Below are 24,706 nucleotides of genomic sequence, written 5' to 3'. Positions count from 1 at the left end.
TCAACTACAAGAAGAAAACTGAAAAAAATCACAAAAATGAGGAGACCAAACATCCTACTGAACAACTATTGGGTCAATGATGAAATCAAAGGAGAAATAAAAAAATACAGAGAGACAAGTGAAAATGAAAATAAGACATACCAAATTTATGGGATGCAGCAAAAGCAGTACTAAGAGGGTAGGTTACAGCAAAAAGGGACCTACCTCAAGAAACAAGAAAAATCTCAAATAAACAGTCTAACCTTACACCTAAAGGAAGTAGAAAAAGAAGAACAAGTCAAGTCCAAAATCAGCAGAAGGAAGGAAATAATAACAATCACAGGGGAAATAAATGAAATAGAGACTAAAAAAATCAGTGAAATTAAGAGTTGGTTCTCTGAAAATATAAACTAAACTGACAAACTTTTAGCTAGACTCACTAAGAAGAAAAGAAGACTCAAATACATAAAAACAGAAATAAGAGAAGCCGTAACTGATACCACAGAAATAGAAGTGATCATAAGAGACTACTACAAATGGCTATACACCAACAAATTAGAAAATCTAGAAGAAATGGATAAATTCTTGGACCATACAACCTTCTGTGACTGAACTATGAAAAAAATAGAAAATCTGAATAAACAGAACACCAGTAAGGAAACTGAAACGGTAATGAAAAACTTCACAAAAAATAAAAGTCCAGGACCAGATGGCTTCACTGGTAAATTCTACCAAACATTCATGGAAGATTTAATGCTTATCCTTCTCAAACTCTTCCAAAAAATTGAGGAGGAGGGAATGCTTCCTAACTCATTTTAAAGGCCAACATTACCCTGAAACCAAAACCAGACAGGGACACCACCAAAAAAGAATATTACAGGCCAGTATCTCTGATGAACATACATGCAAAAATTCTTACCAAAATATTAGCAAACTGAATACAACAATACATTAAAAGGATCATACAGCTCAATCAAGTGGGATTTATTCCAGGAATGCAGGGATGGTTCAAAATCTGCAGATCAATCAACATGAAAGACCACATTAATAAATTAAGGGATAAAAGTCCTTGATCATCTCAACAGATGCAGAGAAAACATTTGACAAGATTCAGCATCCATTTATGATAAAAAAAATTCTGAATAAAATGGGTACAGAAGGAAGTACCTCAACATAATAAAGACCATATATGACAAACCCACAGCTAACATCATACCCAATGGTGAAAACTGAAAGATATCCTTTTAAGAAAAGGAACAAGACAAGGATGCCCACTCTCACCACTTTTATTCTTTTTTATTGCGATAACATTGGTTTATAACATTGTATAGGTTTCAGGTGTACAACATAATAATTTCACATCTGTATATACTACAGCGTGCTCACCACCAAAAGTGTAGTTTCCATTCATCACCATATAATTGACCCCCTTTGCCCATTTTGCCCCCACATCCTTCCCCTCTGATAATCACTAATCTGTTGTCTGCTTCTAAGAGTTTGTTTCTGTGTCGTTTGTTTTGTTTTGGTTAATCAGCTGTGGGCTAATATAGACAAATTTTTCATAGCTAAATTGCGAAGATACTATGCTGTATCTAATGAGATAATACAGAGTTCAGGAAGCTATACTTTAATTTAAATTGAGTGGTCAGGGAAGGCAAAGATATTTGTTAAAAGATAAACTGAGGCACATTAACATTTTTTAGTTTATTTGTGCAAAAATTGATTTGAATCAAGCATCATCTAATTTAGACTGGATTGCAATATCTTCAAGAGTTAAGGAGAGCTTCCTGAACATAGCCTCATTTGCACTTACTCCTAGCCAGGGGAGTAGAGATCTGCTGAAGGAAGTGAACTTTTTAAATCATGGATGCCTCCTGGCAATTCCAATTTTTGTCTGTGGCTCAGGACTGGAAAGTTGACAGCCATGGAGGTGAGTAAAACTTAAGGGACTGTAGACTGCATGGGTGGTTTTATTCTGGTTGCCTTTATCTTGTGTCCCTTTCTTTGTACAGAGCCTAGAAGCAAGGTCCCCTGGGTTTGGAGCTGTTAACCAGAAGCGGGGAAATGGACCCCCAGGTTTGGAGAGTCTGGCATGATAGAGAAAGGAGTCAGATTGTCCCGAGAAATGGAGGCATTGGAAATCAGGGAGAAGTTTGTGAGGGCAGGGTCAACACCACTGTGGCAAATCCAACAGCCATGTTGAGGTGGGAGTACCCTCCTCTGCAGTGGCCTGAGATGTGTGAACAATGATATTATTTTTCCAGGCCAGAGCAAGACAAAATGTGAACAACCGCAACAACAAAAATAAAGACATTCATGGTGTAAAAATTAGGAAAAGGAAGGTCAGAGAGGGGAGGAGGACTGGAAAGAGACGTTCTCGATCTGACATCTTGGGAGGAAGCATCTACCTCGATGTTGGCCACTGCTCTTCCTACTTAGTTTGATTTCGATGTCTCCAGCATTTGCACAGGACCAGATGTCAGGTGGAGCTTTCTTCGGTTGTGAAATGTGCACCCAAGTTTTGACACTTTGTAATTTGGCAGCAGAGTCATGGTCCAAGAGTACTTGGTAGGGTCCTTTCCATGAATCTTCCTTTTGCAAAAGCATTAGAGTAAAATAATATCTGTTTGGAAATGACAAAAGACTTAAAAATCCCCATGGTTAAAGATCTGATCAGAGTTCATTATAATGGAATTGACAAGGAAATTTTGTTATGTCTGTGACCTACGACATTTTAAGACAATTAGTGGAATTACAACTGATAACATTATACCAGGACATATCAGATTTTTAGGAATTTCATATGGCTTCTAGAACACATATTAATAACATGTGTCATACGAATATAATCTGAGTGTTTATCATCTGTTATTTGACAATGCTTCTGCTGTAATTTTTTTTTTTTAAAGATTTTATTATTTCCTTTTTCTCCCCAAAGCCCCCCGGTACATAGTTGTATATTCTTCGTTGTGGGTTCTTCTAGTTGTGGCATGTGGGACACTGCCTCAGCGTGGTCTGATGAGCAGTGCCATGTCCGCGCCCAGGATTCGAACCAACGAAACACTGGGCTGCCTGCAGCAGAGTGCGCGAACTTAACCACTCGGCCATGGGGCCAGCCCCTCTTCTGCTGTAATTTAACATACCAAATAAGCCTATTAGTTTAATATCTCTCTTTTACAAAGTGAAAGACAAATCTTTTGAGATTTTTCCAGGGGCCATCTGAGAAATTTCAAAGTTATGTTGCATTCAAAAAGATTCCACTTAGAGTCTGATTTGGGGAAGTTGTCAAAACATCTAAAAGTTTGAACCATTGACTTGGGATCACAAACCATTATGAAATAACACTTCATTATCCATTTAACCAAAGTGACAATAGAAAAATTTAAAGTCTAATACAGAAGGTTACATAGTTGTAAACAAAACTTAGCTTTTTTAATATTGAGAAGATTGGGTTTTCTTAAGTAATCAAAAACCTAATAAAGACAATGTGAAGCACAGTAAATCATTTTGGTAAGACACAAAATCTTTGCTTTCAAGCTTTCCAGTTAGATTTAACCAAAAGGTAAAACAAACAAACAAAAAAAACCCAAAAAACAAAAACTTTCACAACCTCTTATCAAGGGCAGACCATAGTCTAAGAAAACTTTGTTCTCTTAACAGAGTGAAACCAAATTCTAGTTTTGCACCAGTGCACTTTTGATATTAAAATTCATTGTTAAAAAACTTAAATAAATCCATGCCGAACACATAAAATTTCTTTCCCAAGATTCCTTTTTCTACAAACCTATAGCTTTTGATATCCATTCAGATTTTATCCTATGCTGTTTCCTCTTTCTCGTTCTGGAACAATCAGTCATTTTGCTTTCCTTACCTACTTTTCATATGCATTGTTTTCTTCCACTCTTGTTATTTCTAAATAGTTTTAATTAAATGTATTTATTAGAATTCTTGGCCCTTAGAATCCTTTATTCCTAGTGATAACTTAGAAGTAAGCAATTGTGGACTATTACACAAGCATTCTGTGAGTCGGCAAATTTGTAAACACATTTCATAATTTCTGGAAGTTTATCTTTCTCACAATGAATTTTTCAATGTGGCACAAAACATTGTGACACATTCCTTGCTAATAGACCACAATATCTTTAGTTACTTTGTAAAAGGAAGCCAAAAGTGGATAAACCTATGTTCAGTAATTAATGTTTCAGTATTTTATTTCATTTGGAAATGATCTAGACGTTCAATTAATACCCATTATTTAACATATTTCAGTATAACTTTAAGGTTTCAAGTTACCAAAAAAGATTTTGGAAACTATTTTTAAATAGATATACTATAAAGAATAATTATTGTTGAAAAGTTCACTTATAAACTTTTATCTTATTACATTTATTTAATTCATTTGCTTCCTAAAAATTATGCTTAGATTAGTCATTAAAACTTCACAAGATATTACACAGCTAATCATCATCTTAAGTTATCTTTCTTGCTGACAAATTCTGTAACAGAGAGCACATGAGCTTATTTGACTTTTGCTAAACCTAGGTAGAATAAAAGTTTTATATTTAATGCTGATAACTCTCAAGAAATGCCTGTTTTAATTAAACCAAAAAACTTAAACTAGCTTTTATTTACTGAAGATTATTCTAGATCACATGAAATTGAAAAACATTTGGGTTAGTTTCTATATTTTTGAGAGTACACTTGATTTATATAAACTCTTGTTTGCCTTTAAGCCAACTAAATAGAGCTCTTTACAAATTAATTTTGGCAATACCGATGCGGGGTTGGTGAGCCGAGGAGTCGAAAGAAAGATTTCTTGGATTCTCAAGGTCTGGCAGTAGTGTTCTTTTATTTAGAGAATAGTGTGGAATAGCATGGGGACAGGATCCATGGGCAGTCAGAGCTGCTGTGTGGGGACAGGACCCATGGGCAAGAGGAGCTGCTGCTGCCACTTCTGCTACAAACATGGGTGGAGAGTAAGGCTAAATTTAAGGCATAGGTATGTGAGCCATCTCTTTACAAGACAAAGGAAAGAACATGTAAAAAAGTTAAAATGTTATCAGTGCAGGTGGGGTCTGGCCATTGGGTGGTCCCACAACTTTTAGATAAGAATCAAATCGGATTCAGTAAAGGCCAGAAGCCACCACCCTAAATCAGTTACATGAGGTTGCCAAACAGTAACCAACTTAAGTCCTTGCCTTCCCCATTAAGAGTTCCCAGAGATAAGGCCATCCTGCCTTCTTCCTGACACAGAGAGGAGGCATCTTTACAGATGGAGGTTTCCCTTACAAATGTAAATGTTTCCCAACAAAGGGCAAGCAAACTCCTCTCCTGCTCCTCGGAGCCTGCTTCTCATCTTCAGTTTTAAAATTAACCAGCCTAAAACCCTCATTAATACCATCTGGAGGTAGAAAAAAATACAGATTTAAAACATACATACATAGACAAACATAAACACGCAAACAGATCAAACAAAGATCTCCTAGCTTTTATTTTAAAATTTTAGCTGAGAGACAGGTATGGTAATGCAAGACTCACTAGTTTATAAAAAAATCAGTTTCATCCAAGTTGTGTTTCTGGCAGAGGGAGTAAATTAACTGCTCAGATGGCTAAAGCTTTTTACTATTATTTGTGGAAGAGATTTTCAATAAGCCTAGTTTTCAAAATTGCCTTTTCTTTTTCTTTCTTCTGATATGAATGACCTTGGTTCCTAGAGAAGACCAGGTAGAATATTTACATTTCAAAAGGCACAGAGAAAGAATACAAGTTCCACTTAGAAGGACTTTTGTTTCTGAAGCCCAGATCCTTTAGAATATCTGCAAGCCTTCTGAGATGAATATCGGAGGTTTTGGATTGGTAAAAAAGAGAGATGGGCTTTGAATTGTTTCTAGATCCACATTTCTGTTCTTGTAAAGACTCAATTTGTAAGACAAGTATGGTTGTTTTTAATTTCTCAGAGAATGGGATTGCAACCAGATTAATATCAAGGAGGGACCCCATCTACCAAGCACATTATCCTCAGTTTGCTTCTTTATATCAGGGAGAAGATCATCAACTAAGATGGAAAACAAAAGATCCCTATGTTCTAGAGTTAGAGCTGTGTGTCTTTGGAATATTTTAGTAAATTCTTCCACAAAGATTTCAGAATGTTCTTCTTTCCCTCTGGGTATATAGTTTCATTCTAGCTTAGGGGAGAAGGCCTAAAAAAATTGTTTTCTATCAGGCTCTAAATATCAGCTTCTTATTGGGCCAACTTTTGACCATAGAGATACTTAAAAAAATCCTTTTGAATATCTTGTCAGATTTCAGCCAGGGCAAATAGTAAATATTCCTGGCAGTACTGAACAACTCCATGGACACAAGAGGTGTCCTCAAAGAGGAAAAAAAGATACTACCTTCTCAGGATCCAGAGCCACTCTCCAAGATAATCAAAGCAAGAAAGAAATAATTCCCCTGAGAGCTGGCAACAGTGGGTAGAATCCCAGCTGCAAGTGGAGTGCAACCCACATTTCTGTCCAGCCATGTCCAGCTGCAGATGGGGTGCAACCCACATTTCTGTCCAGCCATATCTAGCTGCAGATGGGGTGCAACCCATATTTCTATCCAGCCATATCTAGCTGCAGATGGAGTGCAACCTACATTTCTGTCTTGCCTTATTGTAGGGGTCCACAACCCGATGATTGCCAGGCCAATTTCTCTGGCCACTAAAGGAGACAAACAATAAGGCAATAGTTATCCCTAGGAGGGAAAGGATCAACAACCAATGGGTACCTGAAAGCAGATTCATACTTTCAGTCAAGATCTAATTCTTACAAATGTTTTGTCCTGCCAATCTGAGTTTGGAATAGAAGGAATAATGTGAAATTTTACCTTCCTCTCTCAACCAGGCACCACAGATAGAGATCTGGAGGGTGACTTTGGTAAGAATTCTCACCCTTTGGCAGCTTCTACCAGTTTTCCTGGATCCTGTCTGCAGGCTCTGGAGCGAGTGGGGTGTCCCAGCAGGCCTCATCCTGGTACCAGACACAGTAGAGGAGGAAAAATAATTTTCCCTCTTCGTGTTTTGTGTTTGGCTGAGACCCCTTTTTCACCAGGGCATCTTCTAAATGGATAATCTTAGCTAGGTTAAAAGTTCTCCACCATGGCCACTATAATTCAAGACTGTCTTTGGCAAGGTTAACTTACTTGCCCATCCTTGAAAGAAAATTTTATCCACTCAAGGCCTCACACTGGACCCAGTCCAGCTTAAGTCACGTCCAGTCCAGACCCAGACCCAGCCCAGGTTTTTTTTTTTTTAGATTTTATTTTTTCCTTTTTCTCCCCAAAGCCCCCCGGTACATAGTTGTGTATTCTTCGTTGTGGGTTCTTCTAGTTGTGGCATGTGGGATGCTGCCTCAGCGTGGTCTGATGAGCAGTGCCATGTCCGCGCCCAGGATTCGAACTAACGAAACACTGGGCCGCCTGCAGCGGAGCACGCGAACTTAACCACTCAGCCACGGGGCCAGCCCCAATGCTTTTATATTTTTGTGTTTACTTTTGTCAATATAGAACCATAGGATTTTTTTTGTTTGTTTTACAAAGATAACTTCTCAAAGAATATTTTAATGTTTATTATGAGCACATCAACATTCAGTATTAGGTTTTCATAACTGGGTGATCTCTGATGTTTTTACATATGTTTTCCCCTAGTTTCCTGATAGGGAATTTCTCTTACGTGTGTCCTACATGGAGATATACAATGAAACCATTACAGACTTACTCTGTGACACTCAAAAAATGAAGCCTTTGATAATTCGGGAAGACTTCAATGTGAGTAACAGTGGCTCAAACAATACAGTTACTTATTGGGATTATAGTTCATGAACATTAACCTTTACTTTCCATTATTTTTTAAAATGTCTCCTGTTTCTGTGATTTGTTTTTTGTTTTCTTTCTTAAATGTTTATGAGATCATCTTTTAAGTGATGTGTATCATTTTGAAATGTTGACAGTTGTAATATTTTTGTGTAAGGGCCTCAAAAGAACAAGATGGAAGTATCAGGTTAGAATTTGGTGTGCTTTGGTATAGGATATAAATTGTAAATATCATAGATTTACTTCTTATTTTTATACAGAGTAATATTCTCCATTTTCTACTTTTAACTTCTACAAATTAATTCTGTAATAGTTTGCACCTTCTCTTGAGATGCACACTTTTAAGTGACTTCTATTTCTCTACTCTTCCCATCATTAACCTTGTTTCAGAGGAATGTATATGTGGCTGATCTCACAGAAGAAGTTGTTTATACACCAGAAATGGCTTTGAAGTGGATCACAAAGGGAGAAAGTAAGACTTTATGCTGTATTTCCTCAAAACACTTGTAGAATAGTAAAAACTATTCACTTGAATGTATTTAGGCTTCAAATCACACTTTTCACTTTTAAGCTACAGTAAAAGTTAATGTTTTTCTTTGGATTTTAATATATGCCGCTGAAATATGACTCATTTTTACAGAGAACAGACACTATGGAATCACAAAGATGAATCAAAGGAGCAGTCGTTCTCATACCATTTTTAGGATGGTGGGTAATTCTCTCTCTACTTGGTCTTTCCAATTAAGAAGACACTAATTTTTCTACAAGTTGCCTTTTCTGTCTAGATTTTGGAAAGTAGAGAGAAAGGTGAACCCTCTAATTGTGAAGGATCTGTCAAGGTGTCCCATTTGGTGAGTATTGGTAAACCCTGCTAATGTACTCTATGGGCCAAAGCAAAATTTAATTCAGCTGCTGGATGTTTGGTTTCATAAGAACTGTTAACTAAATAGGGAAAAACATCTATAAATTGGTAGTTTATTCTTATCGGTAGCATGAGATAACTAGTTAAAATATAGGAAAAATTCGGGGGTCTTTCTTCCTGTTATGTTATGGCTGCCATCTCCTAAAATTTAGATGTAATGGTTGTAGGAGTTGAGGCCTTTCCTAACCAGTAACGAAAGAGGATTTGGGTTTTTTTTTCCAATCTACATTTAAAACTTAAAGTAATCTTGGAATTTGGTGATTTTTTTTTAACTTAGTCTCAGCCAGTAGAATTGAGACTTGTGAGATCAACAGAAACCTAGATGGGATGGTTAAAAAATAAATCACATATTCAAGTTCGTTCTTAAGTACAATAAAAAAATACGTTTTATATTATGAGCACAATGTTTTATGGTTTTTATTTTTTTTAATGAAAAAAAATTACATTTATTTAACCGATGGAAATGTTGCCACTGTTGACGATGTATTCAAAGTATGCATTCTGTAGATGGCACTCTCTTTGGTTTACAGCACAGGCCTTCCCATGCATCCTCCAAGTTGTGTTGGATCATATGCTGATTCACCCAGAGTTTCTTTTTGTTTTCAAATGGAGTGTTTCTTCCAATAAACTTTATTTTTCCCCCAAGGTAGTTTCTTTCTTTCTTTTTCTTTTTTCTTACTGTTCTGTTGGACATGCGTGTCAGTGAAAGCAAATTAAAATGAATTGAGGGGGTTTGCGGCATTCTACAGATCTGAAGAATTTATTGCAACAGGAGAAACCATTGTGGTCTTTCTTATCATTTAATTTTAACAGTCCGTAGATACTGGGACTTTTTGTTCCCCCTTAATTGCAATTTTTCTCCCAAATGGTGGGTTGAATTTATTTATTTATTTATTTATTTTTTATTGAGTTAATGATAGGTTACAATCTTGTGAAATTTCAGTTGTACATTACTGTTTGTCATTCGTGTTGTAGGTGCACCACTTCAGCCTTTGTGCCCACCCCCCACCCCACCTTTCCCCTGGTGGCCACTAATCTGGTCTCTTTGTCTACATTTTTAAATTCCTCATGTGAGTGGAGTGAATCAGAGATTATCCTTCTCTAACTGGCTTATTTCACTTAACATAATTCCCTCAAGGTCCATCCATGTTGTTGCAAATGGGATGATTTTGTTCTGTTTTGCATCTGAGTAGTATTCCATTGTATATATATATACCACATCTTCTTTATCCATTCATCTGTTGATGGGCACTTAGGTTGCTTCCATATCTTGGCTATTGTAAATAATGCTGCAGTGAACATTGGGGTGCATAGGACTTTTGGAATTGCTGACTTCAAGCTCTTTGGATAGATATCCAGTAGTGGAATGGCTGGATCGTATGGTAGTTCTATTTTTAATTTTTTGAGGAATCTCCATACTGTTTTCCATAGTGGCTGCACTAGTTTGCATTCCCACCAGCAGTGTATGAGGGTTCCATTCTCTCCACAACCTCTCCAACATTTGTTAATATTAGATTTAGATATTTTTGTCATTCTAATGGGTGTAAGGTGATATCTTAGTGTAGTTTTGATTTGCATTTCCCTGATGATCAGTGATGATGAGCATCTTTTCATGTGCCTATTGGCCATCCGTATATCTTCTTTGGAGAAATGTCTGTTCATGTCTCCAGCCCATTTTTTGATCGGGTTGTTTGATTTTTTGTTGTTGAGTTGTGAGAGTTCTTTATATATTATGGATATTAAGCCTTTGTCAGGTATATGACTTGCAAATATTTTTTCCCAGTTAGTGGGTTGTTTTTTTGTTTCAATCCTGTTTTCATTTGCCTTGAAGAAGCTCTTTAGTCTAATGAAGTCCCATTTGTTTATTCTTTCTATTGTTTCCCTTCTCTGAGTAGACATGGTGTCCGAAAAGATCCTTTTAATACTGATGTCAAAGAGCGTACTGCCTACGTTTTCTTCCAGAAGCCTTCTGGTTTCAGGTGTCACCTTTAGGTCTTTGATCCATTTTGAGTTTATTTTGGTGAATGGTGAAAAAGAATGGTCAATTTTCATTCTTTTACATATGGCTTTCCAGTTTTCCCAGCACCATTTGTTGAAAAGACTTTCTTTTCTCCATTGTATGCACTCTGCTCCTTTGTCGAAGATAAGCTGTCCATAGGTGTATGGTTTTATTTCTGGGCTTTCAATTCTGTTCCATTGATCTGTGCACCTGTTTTTGTACCAGTACCATGCTGTTTTGATTACTGTAGCTTTGTGGTAAGTTTTGAAGTCAGGGATTGTAATGCCTCCCGTTTTGTTCTTTTTTCTCAGGATTGCTTGAGCAATTTGGGGTCTTTTGTTGCCCCATATAAATTTTAGGATTCTTTGTTCTAATTCTGTAAAGAATGTCATTGGGATTCTGATTGGGATGGTGTTGAATCTGTAGATTGCTTTAGGTAGAACGGACATTCTAACGATGTTTATTCTTCCAATCCATGTACATGGAATGTCTTTCCATCTCCTTATGTCGTCATCCAATTCTCTCAAAAAGGCCTTGTAATTTTCATTATATAGGTCCTTCACTTCCTTAGTTAAATTTACCCTAAGGTATTTTATTCTTTTTGTTGCTTTTGTGAATGGTATTGTGTTCTTGAGTTCTTTTTCTGTTAGTTCGTTGTTAGAATATGGAAATGCTACTGATTTATGCAAATTGGTTTTATACCCTGCAACTTTGCTGTAGTTGTTGATTACTTCTAAGAGTTTTCCAATGGATTCTTTGGGGTTTTCTATATATAAGATCATGTCATCTGCAAACAGCGAGAGTTTCACTTCTTCCCTCCCTATTTGGATTCCTTTTATTCCTTTGTCTTGCCTGATTGCTCTGGCCAGGACTTCCAGTACTGTGTTAAATAAGTGTGTACAGTACTGTGTTAAATAAGTGATGATACATGTCTCGTCCTGTTTTCATGGGGATGGTGCTCAGTTTTTGCCCATTGAGTATGATGTTGGCTGTGGGTTTGTCATATATGGCCTTTATTATGTTGAGATAGTTCCCTTCTATGCCCATTTTGTTCAGAGTTTTTATCATAAATGGCTGTTGGATCTTGTCAAATGCCTTCTCTGCATCTATTGAGATGATCATGTGGTTTTTATTCCTCAGTTTGTTGATGTGGTGTATCACGTTGATTGATTTGCGGATGTTGAACCATCCCTGTGTCCCTGGTATGAATCCCACCTGATCATGATGTATGATCCTTTTGATGAATTGCTGAATTCGGGTTGCCAAAATTTTGTTTAGAATTTTTGCATCTATGTTCATCAGTGATATTGGCCTGCAGTTCTCTTTTTTCGTGGTGTCCTTGTCAGGCTTTGGTATCAGCGTGATATTGGCCTCATAGAATGTGTTAGGAAGTGTTCCATCCTCCCTAATTTTTTGGAATAGCTTGAAAAGGATAGGTATTAAATCCTCTCTGAAAGTTTGGTAGAATTCCCCAGGAAAGCCATCTGGTCCTGGGGTTTTATTCTTTGGGATGTTTTTGATTGCTGTTTCAATCTCTTGCCTTGTGATTGGTCTGTTCAAATTGTCTGCTTCTTCTTGAGTGAGCTTTGGGAGATTGTAGGAGTCTAAGAATTTATCCATTTCCTCTAGGTTATCCATTCTGTTAGCATAGAGTTTTTCATAGTATTCTCTTATAATCCGTTGTATTTCTGCAGAGTCTGTTGTTATTTCTCCTCTTTCATTTCTGCTTTTGTTTATTTGAGCTTTCTCCCGTTTTTTATTTGTAAGTCTGGCTAGGGGTTTGTCAATTTTATTTATCTTCTCAAAGAACCAACTCTTTGTTTCGTTGATCCTTTCTACTGCCTTTTTTGTTTCAATAGTATTTATTTCTGCTCTGATTTTTATTATTTCTCTCCTTCTGCTGACTTTGGGCTTTGTTTGTTCTTCTTTCTCTAGTTCAGTTAGGTGTAGTTTAAGATTGCTTATTTGGGATTTTTCTTGTTTGTTAAGATGTGCCTGTATTGCAGTGAATTTTCCTCTTAACACAGCTTTTGCTGTATCCCATATGAGTTTGTATGGCATGTTATCATTTTCATTTGTTTCTAGGTATTTTTTCTTCTTTAATTTCTTCAACGATCCATTGCTTGTTCAGTAGTGTATTGTTTAGGCTCCACATCTTTGTGCCTTTCTCAGCTTTTTTCTCCTAATTAATTTCTAGCCTTATAGCATTATGATCGGAGAAGATGCTTGTTATTATTTCAATTTTTTTTAAATTTGTAGAGGCTTGCCTTGTTTGGCAACATATGGTCTATCCTTGAGAATATTCCATTTGCACTTGAGAAGAATGTGTATTCTGCTGTTTTAGGATGAAGTGATCTATATATGTCTATTAAGCCCAATTGTTTTTTCATTTAGCTCCACTATTTCCTTGTTGATTTTCTGTCTGGATGATCTGTCCATTGATGTGAGTGGGGTGTTGAGGTCCCCTACTATTATTGTGTTGTTTTTAACATCTTCCTTTAGGTCTGTTAATAGTTGCTTTATGAATCTTGGTGCTCCTGTGTTGGGTGCATAGATATTTATAAGTGTTATTTCTTCTTCATGAAGTGTCCCTTTGATCATTATATATTGTCCCTCTGTGTCTCTCTTTACCTGTCTTATTTTGAAATCTGCTTTGTCTGATATAGGAATTGCAACACCTGGTTTTTTTTTGCTTGCTATTAGCTTGAAGTATTGTCCTCCACCCTTTCACTCTGAACCTGTGTTTGTCCTTGAGGCTGAGGTGTGTTTCCTGGAGGCAACAAATTGTTGGATCTTGTTCTTTAATTCATTTTGCCACTCTGTGTCTTTTTATTGGAGAGTTCAGTCCATTTACATTGAGAGTGATTATTGATTCATGTGGACTTAATGCTGTCAATCTGTTGCTCGTTATCTGGTTTTCCTGTGTTTGTCTTCCTGTGTGCTTTAGCCTACCCATTTAATACTGCACTTTCTTATGCTGGGTTTCTTAGCTTTTTCCTTATTTATGTTTTGTGGCTTTGTTGTGTTTTTTAGTTTAGTGTCTACCCTGAAGTTTGTATTTTGAATCTCGTGTATAATATAGTCTATTCTCTGGTGGTCTCTTACTTACTTGGCCTAGACTAATTTAGTCCCTTTGCTCTTCCCCTCCTAAATTATTATTTTCATTTCTTTTTTTTTTTAAGATTTTATTTTTTTCCTTTTTCTCCCCAAAGCCCCCCAGTACATAGTTGTATATTCTTCGTTGTGGGTCCTTCTAGTTGTGGCATGTGGGACGCTGCCTCAGCGTGATTTGATGAGCAGTGCCATGTCTGCGCCCAGAATTTGAACCAACAAAACACTGGGCCGCCTGCAGCAGAGCACGCGAACTTAACCACTTGGCCATAGGGCCAGCCCCGTTATTTTCATTTCTTATTCCAACTCGTGTTATGAGTTTGTAGTTAGAGTGATAAGATCCACTTTGCTTTGGTAGTTTCCTTACCTTTGTCCTAATGCTATAGGTGAATATTTGCTATCCTATTCTGGTTCTATTTATCTGTCTCCCTACTCTGTGGATTGTGTCCCCTTTCTCCCTTTTTTCTTTTTTCAGGTATGAGAGCCTTCTTGAGGATTTCTTGTAGTGGAGGACTTTTGGTTACAAATTCCCTTAACTTTTGTTTGTCTGGAAAAGATTTAATTTCTCCCTCACATCTGAAGGATATTCTTGCTGGATAGAGTATTCTTGGCTAAAGATTTTTATCTTTTAAAGTTTTGAATATGTCACTCCATTCTCTCCTAGCTTGTAAAGTTTCTGCAGAGAAATCTGCTGAAAGTCTGATAGGAGTTCCTTTGTAGGTTATTTACTTCTGTCTTGCTGCCCTGAGTATTCTTTCTTTGTCTTTCATTTTTGCCATTTGTACTACTATATGCCTTGCAGTAGGTCTTTTCACATTGACAAATCTAGGAGATCTGAAAGCTTCCTCTACACACATTTCTCCCTCAATCCCTAGATTTGGGTAGTTCTCTTCTATAATTTCATTAAGAACACTTTCTGCTCCATTTTCCTTTTCCACGTTCTTGGGAATTCCTATTATCCATAAATTCTTTCTTCTCATTGAATCCGCTATCTCTCAGAGATTTTCCTCATTTTTTTTAACTCTTAGTTCTCTTTCTTCCTCTGTCTGGAGCCATTCGGCCTGTATATCTTCAATTATGCTAATTTGCTCCTCTCTGGTGTCTACACAGGCATTCAGGGAGTCCGTATTCTGTTTTATCTGGTCCATTGTGTTTTTCATCTCTAGTTATTCTGTTTGATTCTTCTTTATAATTTCAATCTCTTTTGTGAAGTAACTCCAGAACTCGTTGGCTTGTTTCTCTATCTTTCTCTCTATCTCATTGGGTTTTTTGATTATAGCTGCTCTGAACTCATTTTCACTTAGTTTACCTATTTCTAAGTTCTCAGGACTTAATTCTGTGTTTTTATTGTTTTCCTTCTGGTCTGGAGCTTTTATAAATTGCTGGATGGTAGAGGAGCGGTTTTTTCACATGGTGGTAGAATTGAGTTGCAGTTACAGCCTGTTGCCACTATATGGGGGTTGAGAGCCACGTGTTTTGAGCTCTCCGCCTTCGGACAAGATGGCAGCACCCAGCATTGTTTGCCAGGGGGAGGGGCTGTTTTTCTGGCTCGCCGATCTGGATTTGGATCAGTTCTGTTTTCTGGTCTCCTGAGGCCCTGGGTTTATGGGGTCCCCACACACGGAAGCTTTCCCCCATCAGCGGGTTTCCACTATACCGGCGGCAGGAGTCCTGGGCAATCCCCCGGTCACGTGGCCCCTCCCCGACTCCTTCCCTCACCTGCGGCAGTGATCCCAGACTCTAGGGGAGGGAGCGAAGTTCTCTCCTACCCTGTTCCAGCTCCTCTGAGGCCAGCAGCAGGGTCTCTGTCCTCCGTCTTTTTGATACTCTAGGTCTCTGATCTCCTGGCATTAGGTTTATTAGCTGAAATTCAGTTTTTTTTCAGTCCTTTGTTGTAGTTTGGAGGGGAGCGAGTCCCAGGTCACCTCACCCCGCCATTTTGCTCCACCCACCCCGTCCATGAGCACAATGTTTTAGACTGTAAATCGCTTGAAGGGAAGAGTAATGTCTAATTCATCTTTATAGCCCCAACACATCGTATGTAGTTTATATTCAATACCTGTTTGTTGAATGAGTGAACATAAGCATTATGCAAACACTCCTTACCACATAAGTAAACCTCCCATTTCCTTCTTGCTGCGCTGTATCAATTCTCTCTGTTTTTGTGCTTCCTTCCTATTCCTTACCATTATTACTTTATTCTCTGTCTTCAGGACCTAAATTCTTTAGCTTGATGTGGGATATGATTTAAGATTATTCTGTTTGGGAGCTGGCCCCGTGGCCAAGAGGTTGAGTTCTCATGCTGCTTTGGAGGCCTGGGGTTTCGCCACTTTGGATCCTGGGTGCGGACCCAGCACTGCTCATCAGGCCACGCTGAGGTGGTGTCCCACATAGCACAGCCAGAAGGACCTACTACAACTAGAATATACAACTGTGTGCTGGGGGGCTTTGGGGAAAAGAAGAAGTGGGGGGGAAGATTGGTAACAGATGTTAGCTCAGATGCCAATCTTTAAAAAATAAAGATTATTTTATTTGAAAACTTCAGGGAAAAAACGAGTAAATCTATAATATGTTTATTCACTTTGAGATTTTGAAAAATCACTCAAGTATCTAATTCTAGTTCACCCCAGTTATTTTACTACACAGTATAATGTCTATTATAATAGCCTATTCTTTCTTCAGTTTAACAATAAAAAACCCCACAAAACCTAACTTCTGTTTTGTTTTCCAAACCTGGCCTGTGATATTTCACTGCAATTTTTAACTTTTCTCTTAATAATGTAGCTTTAATACTCTTGACATATTCAGTGATCCATTTGGTGACTTTTCTTGTGTTCTTTGATGTTCTATTATCTGGCGACCTTAGATATCATCAAGTCCAGCCCTCCAGCCTCCCGCTCACTCTAAGTATCTTCTTGGAAAGAAGTCTTCCCCAGAGTCATTTTCTGGCTCTTTGGAGGGAGTCTCTGAGTGTCTCCTGGCCTTTCTGGGAGAATAATATCCAGGTTCTCTTAGCTCTGCTCCGTCTCTGTTCCCTTCTGTGGCTTCTTTTCCCTACCTTTCTAACAAAAACTCAGGCGTGTTCTGTGGCCTTTCTTACTTCCCCGTTGCCCTCTGACATTTGGTTCACATTTGTCTTTTGATGACAGCCATATATTTATTTTGTCTAGAGCTCTGAGTTCTAATTCATATCTTCCTAAAGATTGTTATAATGGTGTGTCTCACTGATATCTCAAATTTTAGTGTGTCTAAAACCAAGTTATTTCTTCCTACCATGGTGAATATTCCTTTTTTCCAGTATTATCAGTGTTATCCTGGTCACCTAGGCTGGAAACCCAAGTCAGTTTCACCTCATCTTTTTCTGCCTTCTCTTTTGTCCCGTCATCCCCGTTTTTTATTGATGCTACCCTTTAGCATTCCATGGGTGTCATACTCAAGTCCTCATCTCTTGAATTACTGTATCATTCCCCTGGACCTGGCCCCCATGACCTGGTTTTGCTTCTTCAGTCTGTTATGCAGATTTCTGATGTCACTAAGCTTGTGTCGTGTCACTTCCTTGGACAAGATCTGGCCACTCTTAACCAGTCTAACTTGACGTCCTTCTGCTCCATGTGCACTCCTCTCTTAAGGATAGGTTGGGCCACTTGGTATCTTTGAACACTAATGCTTATTCCCATCTTTATACCTAAGTTCATGCTGCCTTCACCACCACTTCACCCCTTTATTATGTATCTAGGCCATCTGTGGTAGATACTACACAGGAAAGGTGAGACTTCTTTGAATGTTTTAAAGAAAGAAGTATCTGAGACAGGACTCCAAAGCAAAAGTGTGTAATCACCTGCTCATCACTGGAGGTCTCCACAGAGACAAATAATTTAAATCTTTGACTTTCTTTTAATGCATTAAGAATATTTGCGGAGGCTTTACAGTGTTCTGAGCCCAGGACTGGGCTCTGAGATTAAAAGAGTAAAGAAGACATCCCTCCATACTTACTGTCTCCATGGCAACCTCCCTAGTCCAGGCCGCCTTGTCTCCATTCACATTCCTGCCCCAGCCTCCTAACTGGGCTCCTGGCTACGGTCTTGCCCCTCTCCAATCTGTTTGCCCCCCAGGGGCCCAGGTGACCCTTGAGGAAGTTCAGTCAAGCATGTCACTCTTGTCAAAGCCGTCCAATGGCTTCCCATTGCATCCCAAAAACCCGCTTCTGTACCCTATCTTGTCCCATCTCTCCTTCACCAACTCTGCCACACTGCCCTTTCCATTTCTTGAACACACCAAGCTCATTTCTGCTTTGTGACTGGTGTGCTGGTTGTTCTTTAATCTGGAGTATGGTTCCCTTGGTCTTTGCAGGGCTGGCTCCCTCTTCTCCGTCCTTCCAGATCTTAGCTGAATTGGGGGACTTCCCCTGCCATCCTGCCCAAAGAGCCTGTCCTGTCCTTTCCTCTTCCCACTTCTAACACTCTGTTTAAATTGTCTGTATTACGCTTAACATGCTATGTTTCTTATTTGTTTGTCTTTTTCTCTCCTCTCACTAACTTCCTCCTCCCCGAGTCCCACCCTGTGCAGAACATAAGCTGAGAGCAGGGTCCTCATTTGCCTGTTGCGCTGCCATATCCCTAGCACCTAACGTGCTGCCTGCAGCACGACAGGCAGTCAGTTCTTTCCAACAATATTTGTGAAATGGAAGAGAGGCCCATGGTTTTAAAGATGCTACAGTGTGGTCAGAGACGCAAATAACTAGCTCAACACAGTAAGTGCTATAATAACCAGTCATATCTATAAAGACCTCTGGGTACACCGTTGAAAGGTCAATTCATTCACGGTATAGGGAAGGAAGGATCAAGTTGACAAAGCTACACTGGGAAGGTGGCAGTTGCCTTTGGTCGTGAAGGAAGAGTAGGGGCAGACTAGAACATCAGAATCAGCGAAACACAGGGAATGGCAAAGGGTAGCTGTGCATGGTGTGGAGGGCATAGTCCGTAGTTCAGCCAGAGTTAAGAGTAACTGATGGACAGAAATGAGGCTAGAGCAACACAAGTGCCGGATTATAAAGAATCGTATTCACCATGGTAAGATTTCGAACTTTGTGTAGGAAAGTGAACCTATTCTGGCAGCATTATGGAGGAGGTATTATAAAGAAGGAACAAGATGTTGAGCTCAGTTTGACTCAGACAAGGGAAGGCTTAAATAGTGAGGTGAGAAACAAGGAAACAGATGGGGTGTTCAGATAAACCATGGGTTAAAAATGTTCTTCCAGTACTTTGGATTTTATTATTTCAAGTTACACTTCCTAAAGGTTTATTTTCATCTCCTGCAGAATTTGGTTGATCTTGCAGGCAGTGAAAGAGCTGCTCAAACAGGTGCTGAAGGTAATGAAAACTCATGAAATATTTTGGTCTGAAAGTCCTCCTGTTCTTTAACAGAGTAAAAGTGCCACCATGCATTTTAGAGACTAATAAAGTAATGATAATTTTGTGATAAAAGTCTTTAACAGAAAAAGCAGCTTCCTTATCTGGCTTATTATCTGCTTTGTGCTGCTGTAGCGTTAGTTAAAAAGATGAAACTCTGTCGTTGACAGGATTTATAGTTGGAAAGCTCCTGAGAGTCCCATGAACACCATAATCAGTAAGGAAATTCAGAAAAGTGGCAGGATACAAAATTAATCTATAGACATGAGCACCTCCTAACACAACAGCCGGTTGGAATATTTAATGTACGAAAAGACCCCCTTTGCAATAATGACTTAAAAGGAATAATACCTAGGAAGAAACTCAACAAAAATTGTATAAGACCAAAATAAGGAAAACATTAAAACAGACCTGAAAGAGGTAACCAAACACTGAGACAAATGAAAACGCATACTTAGATGGGAAGTTTCAGAACCATAAAGATGTCAGGCCTCTCTCTGTGTTAGTTTCCTGCAGCCTGACATAGAGACACTCAGCTGAGTGTGGCCTGTACCCACCACACCAGTGGATCCTCAGACCTGTGAACAAGAAATAAATGCCTGTTGCTTTAAGCTGGCTTGTTAAACAGCAGTATTCCAGCAATAGCTGAATAACGCACCTGTGCAATAACTGCTGTTCAGAAGGATTTGTTGCAGTATTTTTTGTGTACATGGCAGATTGAACACCTGCATGTCCCTCAGCAGGGTGCTAGGTAAATAAATTCTGATACATCCATACAATGGAATTCTATGCTGTAAAAAAGAGTGAAAAAGACCAATGTTTACCAATAAGATAGATGATATATTGCCAAGTGAAAAAAGCAAAGTGCAAAATAGTGTGTATAGTATGTTACTATTTATGTAAAGAAGAAAGGGGAAAAATTAATACGTATGAACTTGTATTTCTAAAAATCTCTAGAAGAATAAACTAATAATAGTTCTTGGTTAGAGCGATAGGAACTGGTTGAAAGGAGAATAAAGTGAGAGAAACCTTTTTCAGTAGACTTCCGTTTAAGACATGTGAGCATATTAACAGTTTAAAAATAAGGACTTTTGGTTGTGAACCTCTAGGAACTAACTTGGTTGCACGTCATTAGTTGCCTGTATTGGAGGTTTGGAAAAATAGATTTGAATTGAGGAGTTCGAGGAGCTCTTTTAGGACGTGGTGCAGACATGGGCTTTCCTGCATTCTTATTCTTTTCTTAGTCGTCTTTTTCGAGCTGTTTCTCTTGGGTGAGAGCCTTTCTGCTTCACGTGATGGGTGGGAGGAAGGGAAGGGCGCCTGTCAGCAGTGGGAGGAAAGGTGGGCGCAGATCTAATTTGAAGCACAGACTGTAGCATCTGACCCTGCAATTTCTAATTTCTCCCATAAATTACTGATAAATAAGTTCATCATCTAGTACAGGGACCAATTTGTTTTCTTATTTATTTAATAAATGCAGGTGTGCGACTCAAGGAAGGCTGTAATATAAATCGTAGCTTATTTATTTTGCGACAAGTGATCAAGAAACTTAGTGATGGACAAGTTGGGTAAGTTTGTCCCATTGTACATTTACCTATTAATGCTTACGTTTTTCATTAGGTTGAAAATTATGATATTTCAGTGACACTCAAATAAATGTACTGATACCCCTGTATGTTCAAAAGCTTCTGTGATTCTATGAGCATGCGTTGCTTCTTATATGTATGACCGTGACCTACTAAATTTACTTTATATTTTAAATATTTTCTAGTTAGTAGTTTTGCTCTGCCTCAAGTAACCAGTAAAGAATGAATTTTTTAAACTGTAGCAAATTTAAGGTTCTGCGTTAAAAATAAACCACTTTTGTTATATAAAAAGTTTTACTCTTTTTCTCCCCAAACTCATCTCTCACTAAGTGGTTTCATAAATTATCGAGATAGCAAATTAACACGAATTCTCCAGAATTCCTTGGGAGGAAATGCAAAAACACGCATTATCTGCACAATTACTCCAGTGTCTTTGGATGAAACCCTGACTACTCTCCAGGTGAGTTTGATTTTTATCTCGAATCAATATGGGGGAAATCATCTTTCAGAAGGAAAAATTAGCTACTAAAATTAGGTGTAATTTTTTGTAATTGACATAACATACCTGTTAAAATAAAATTGGTGTGTCTACTAAATAGCATTCCTTAATCTTCCCAAACTTCAATCATTCATATCCTGCCTCCCCAATTTTTGCCACATCCAACAATATTTTATTGAAATTGACTTGATTTTTTCTTAAATAACTCACTTTTTAAATTTAACTTATTATAAAAGGAAACTTTCTATCAGTCCCATAAATGAAAAACTGGTTATCACTTGGAACAAACAGAAGGTGACCCAAAAAATGGGTGTGCGTGTTTATAACAAAATAATTCTTAAGTTCCTGCTAACAAATTGTTGCCTGCCTTTGCCTTGAGCCTAAGGCCTGTATTTTCTGTTTTCAAAAGAAAAGAAGAATGAGAACTGTCAGTAGAATAGCTGTCTCAATGAAGGGTTCAGTGTTATTTAATGGGCACCCTCACGTACCCAGTTAAAGTTACTTTTGACACTCATGCTCTAAGAAACATCACTTTAAGTAGCTATTGAGCGCTGGATCAAGGTTCTGTCAGAGAAACAAAGGTAGGAGATAGCGTTCCTGGCTTCACAGAATTTATAGTCTTATAGTGAAGATAAGACCTGTCTTCCAGCGTGATTTCCTTGGATTAAAAGTTAAGTGGCTAATAAGTAGGACAGAGTTCAAAGGAAGGAGAGGTGCTTTTGACTGGAAGTGAAGCTTCAGCGCAGAGGGAGCATTTGCCCTGGACTTTGAGGAGTAGATGGATTCCAGTGAGCCAGGGTGTGTAGGCTCTCTGTTGGCATCTGTCTTCAAGATATTTCTCTGACCCTCCTGAAGACTAGTGGCAAAGGTAAGTTATGGACATTGTTACAGGGACGTAGAATGCTGTGTGTTCAGAAGCTGTAAGCCACCTGGGAAGCTTTTACTGATGTTTCTTTACAAAAGAAAATTACAAGAAACCTAAATATTAATTAAACTAATCTTTTGGTGTCAACGTTTAACACTCTTGTATTTTTTCCCAGTTTGCCAGCACTGCTAAATATATGAAGAATACTCCTTATGTCAATGAGGTGTCTAGTGATGAAGCTCTCCTGAAAAGATATAGAAAAGAAATAATGGATCTTAAAAAACAATTAGAGGAGGTATGTATGAACTGTGTATTTCAGTAAAGAATAGAGATGGATTTAGAATTGAGATCTGCCTACATGCCCAGAGACTCTTAAATCCTCAATATCTGAGTTCTACAATCTAAATTTAAAACAAATAGTTTTTAACTAAGGAGAAATCAACCCGTAAAAACTTTACTATAAACTGCAAGATTTGGTTTCTTGAAATTATTTTAGATTTTGTTTTTCATTTCCAAAGGGCAAAATTTGAGATTTTCAAATGGGCCAAGTAGAGATACGTTTTTTTAAGAGATAAAAACTGTCACAAATACAGAGAATTAGGTTAAAAAGAGAGACCATGAATAGTGTTTAAAACTACTTTGTTTCATTTTACATTATCTTGAATTCCTCTTCTAGCCCTAAGATAGCAATCTAATAAGATAGCATAATTGCTTGTCATTACCATTTGTTTGTTTAAACCATCATGGTCCCCAGTCTGTAAAAAACTTACATTTTACTGATCTTTTTAAAAATGACCTAAAATGTCAAATGGCGGTCTTAGAAGGATCTCTCTTCCTTTGCTATAGGTATTCAAGTCTCTGCTTTATGATTTCTCTGCCTATTTATATATTTTTAGTCAATTAATAGAATTGCTTTAACAGCATTGATATAATCTTATACATGGCATATAGAATAGTGACAGGAGAAATGTATATTTTACCCTATTATAAGTTTGAGAAATTATTGATTATGGTAACTGCATATTGGTGTTCTGCAGGTAGGGCATATTTTATTTCAATAAAATTAAAATTCTCAGGCCAGCCCTGTGGCCTAGTGGTTAAGTTTGTTGCACTCCACTTTGGCAGCCCGGGTTCAGTTGCCATCCGCAGACCTACACCACTTGGCGGCCATGCTGTCCTGTTGTCCCATGTACAAAATGGAGGAAGATAGGCACAGATGTTAGCTCAGGGCAAATCCCTTTCAAGCAGAAAGAGAAAGATAGGTACAGATGTTAGCTCAAGGTGAATCTTCCTCAGCAAAAAAAAAAAGAAAAGAAAAATTCTCAAAACTCACATACAAATTTATATTTTTTTAAACTATACTTTCAAGGTTTTAAAACCTACCTACATTTATTAACGTAACCCAATATTACATTCTTTAGGTTTCTTTAGAGACTCGGGCCCAGGCAATGGAAAAAGACCAATTGGCCCAACTTTTGGAAGAAAAAGATTTGCTTCAAAAAGTGCAGATTGAGAAAATTCAAAACTTAACACGAATGCTAGTGACCTCTTCTTCCCTCACATCACAACAGGAATTAAAAGTAAAATTTAAAAGACAACAGCTTCTTTTCTTCTTCTTTTTTATTATTTTTTTTTTAATTGCAGTAACTTTGGTTTATAACAGTATATAAATTTCAGGTGTATATCGTTATATTTCAATTCCTATGTAGATTATATCATGCTGACCACCAAAAGACTAATTACCATCACCACACATGTGCCTAATCATGCCTTTCAACCTCTTCTCTCCCCCTTTCCCCTCTGGTAACCACCAATCCAATCTCTGTTGCTATGGGATTGTCTTTTGTTGTTTTTATCTTCTATTTGTGAGTGAGATCATACAATGTTTGACTTTCTCCCTCTGACTTTTTACTCTCAGCAGCAATACCCTCAAGGTCCATCCTTGTTGTCACAATTAGCCAGATTTCATCCTTTTTTATGGCTGAGTAGTATTCCCTTGTGTATATATACCACATCTTCTTCATCCATTCATCCCTTGACGGGCACCTAAGTTGCTTCCAAGTCTTGGCTATTGTGAATAAGCCTACAGTGAACATAGGAGTGCATGTATCTTTACGCATTCACGTTTTGACGTTCTTTGGATAAATACCCAAGAGTGGAATAGCTGGATCATATGGTAGGTCTAGTCTTAATTTTTTGAGCCATCTCCATACTGTTTTCCATAGTGACTGCACCAGTTTGCACTCCCACCAGCAGTGTATGAGGGTTCCCTTCTCTCTACATCCTCTCCAACACTTATTGTTTCCAGTCTTGTTAATTATAGCCATTCTGACAAGAGTGAGGTGATATCTCATTATAGCTTTGATTTGCATTTCTCTGATAGTGATGTTGAACATCTTTTCATGTGCCTGTTGGCCATCCGTATATCTTCTTTGGAGAAATCTCCATTCAGATCTTTTGCACATTTTTGAACTGGGTTTTTG

At 37.9% G+C, this 24,706-nt stretch overlaps 1 protein-coding gene across 1 annotated transcript in view; it reads left to right on the top strand.

Moving 5' to 3' along the window:
• The first annotated feature begins 7,677 nt into the window (after positions 1–7,677).
• Positions 7,678–24,706, top strand: part of LOC139044369 (centromere-associated protein E-like) — a 75,377-nt gene continuing 58,348 nt past the window's right edge. The window contains exons 1-8 of the mRNA XM_070503833.1: positions 7,678–7,788; positions 8,224–8,305; positions 8,474–8,541; positions 8,619–8,684; positions 19,183–19,234; positions 20,754–20,841; positions 21,190–21,319; positions 22,399–22,518. The gene's annotated coding sequence lies outside the window, so the exon portion shown is untranslated. The remainder of the gene's footprint in view (positions 7,789–8,223; positions 8,306–8,473; positions 8,542–8,618; positions 8,685–19,182; positions 19,235–20,753; positions 20,842–21,189; positions 21,320–22,398; positions 22,519–24,706) is intronic.

Source organism: Equus asinus, unplaced genomic scaffold (genome assembly GCF_041296235.1).
Source record: "Equus asinus isolate D_3611 breed Donkey unplaced genomic scaffold, EquAss-T2T_v2 contig_803, whole genome shotgun sequence".
Classification (NCBI taxonomy): Eukaryota; Metazoa; Chordata; class Mammalia; order Perissodactyla; family Equidae; genus Equus; species Equus asinus.
Note: the sequence above shows the minus strand (reverse complement) of the source record. Positions and strands in the feature narration are given on the sequence as shown.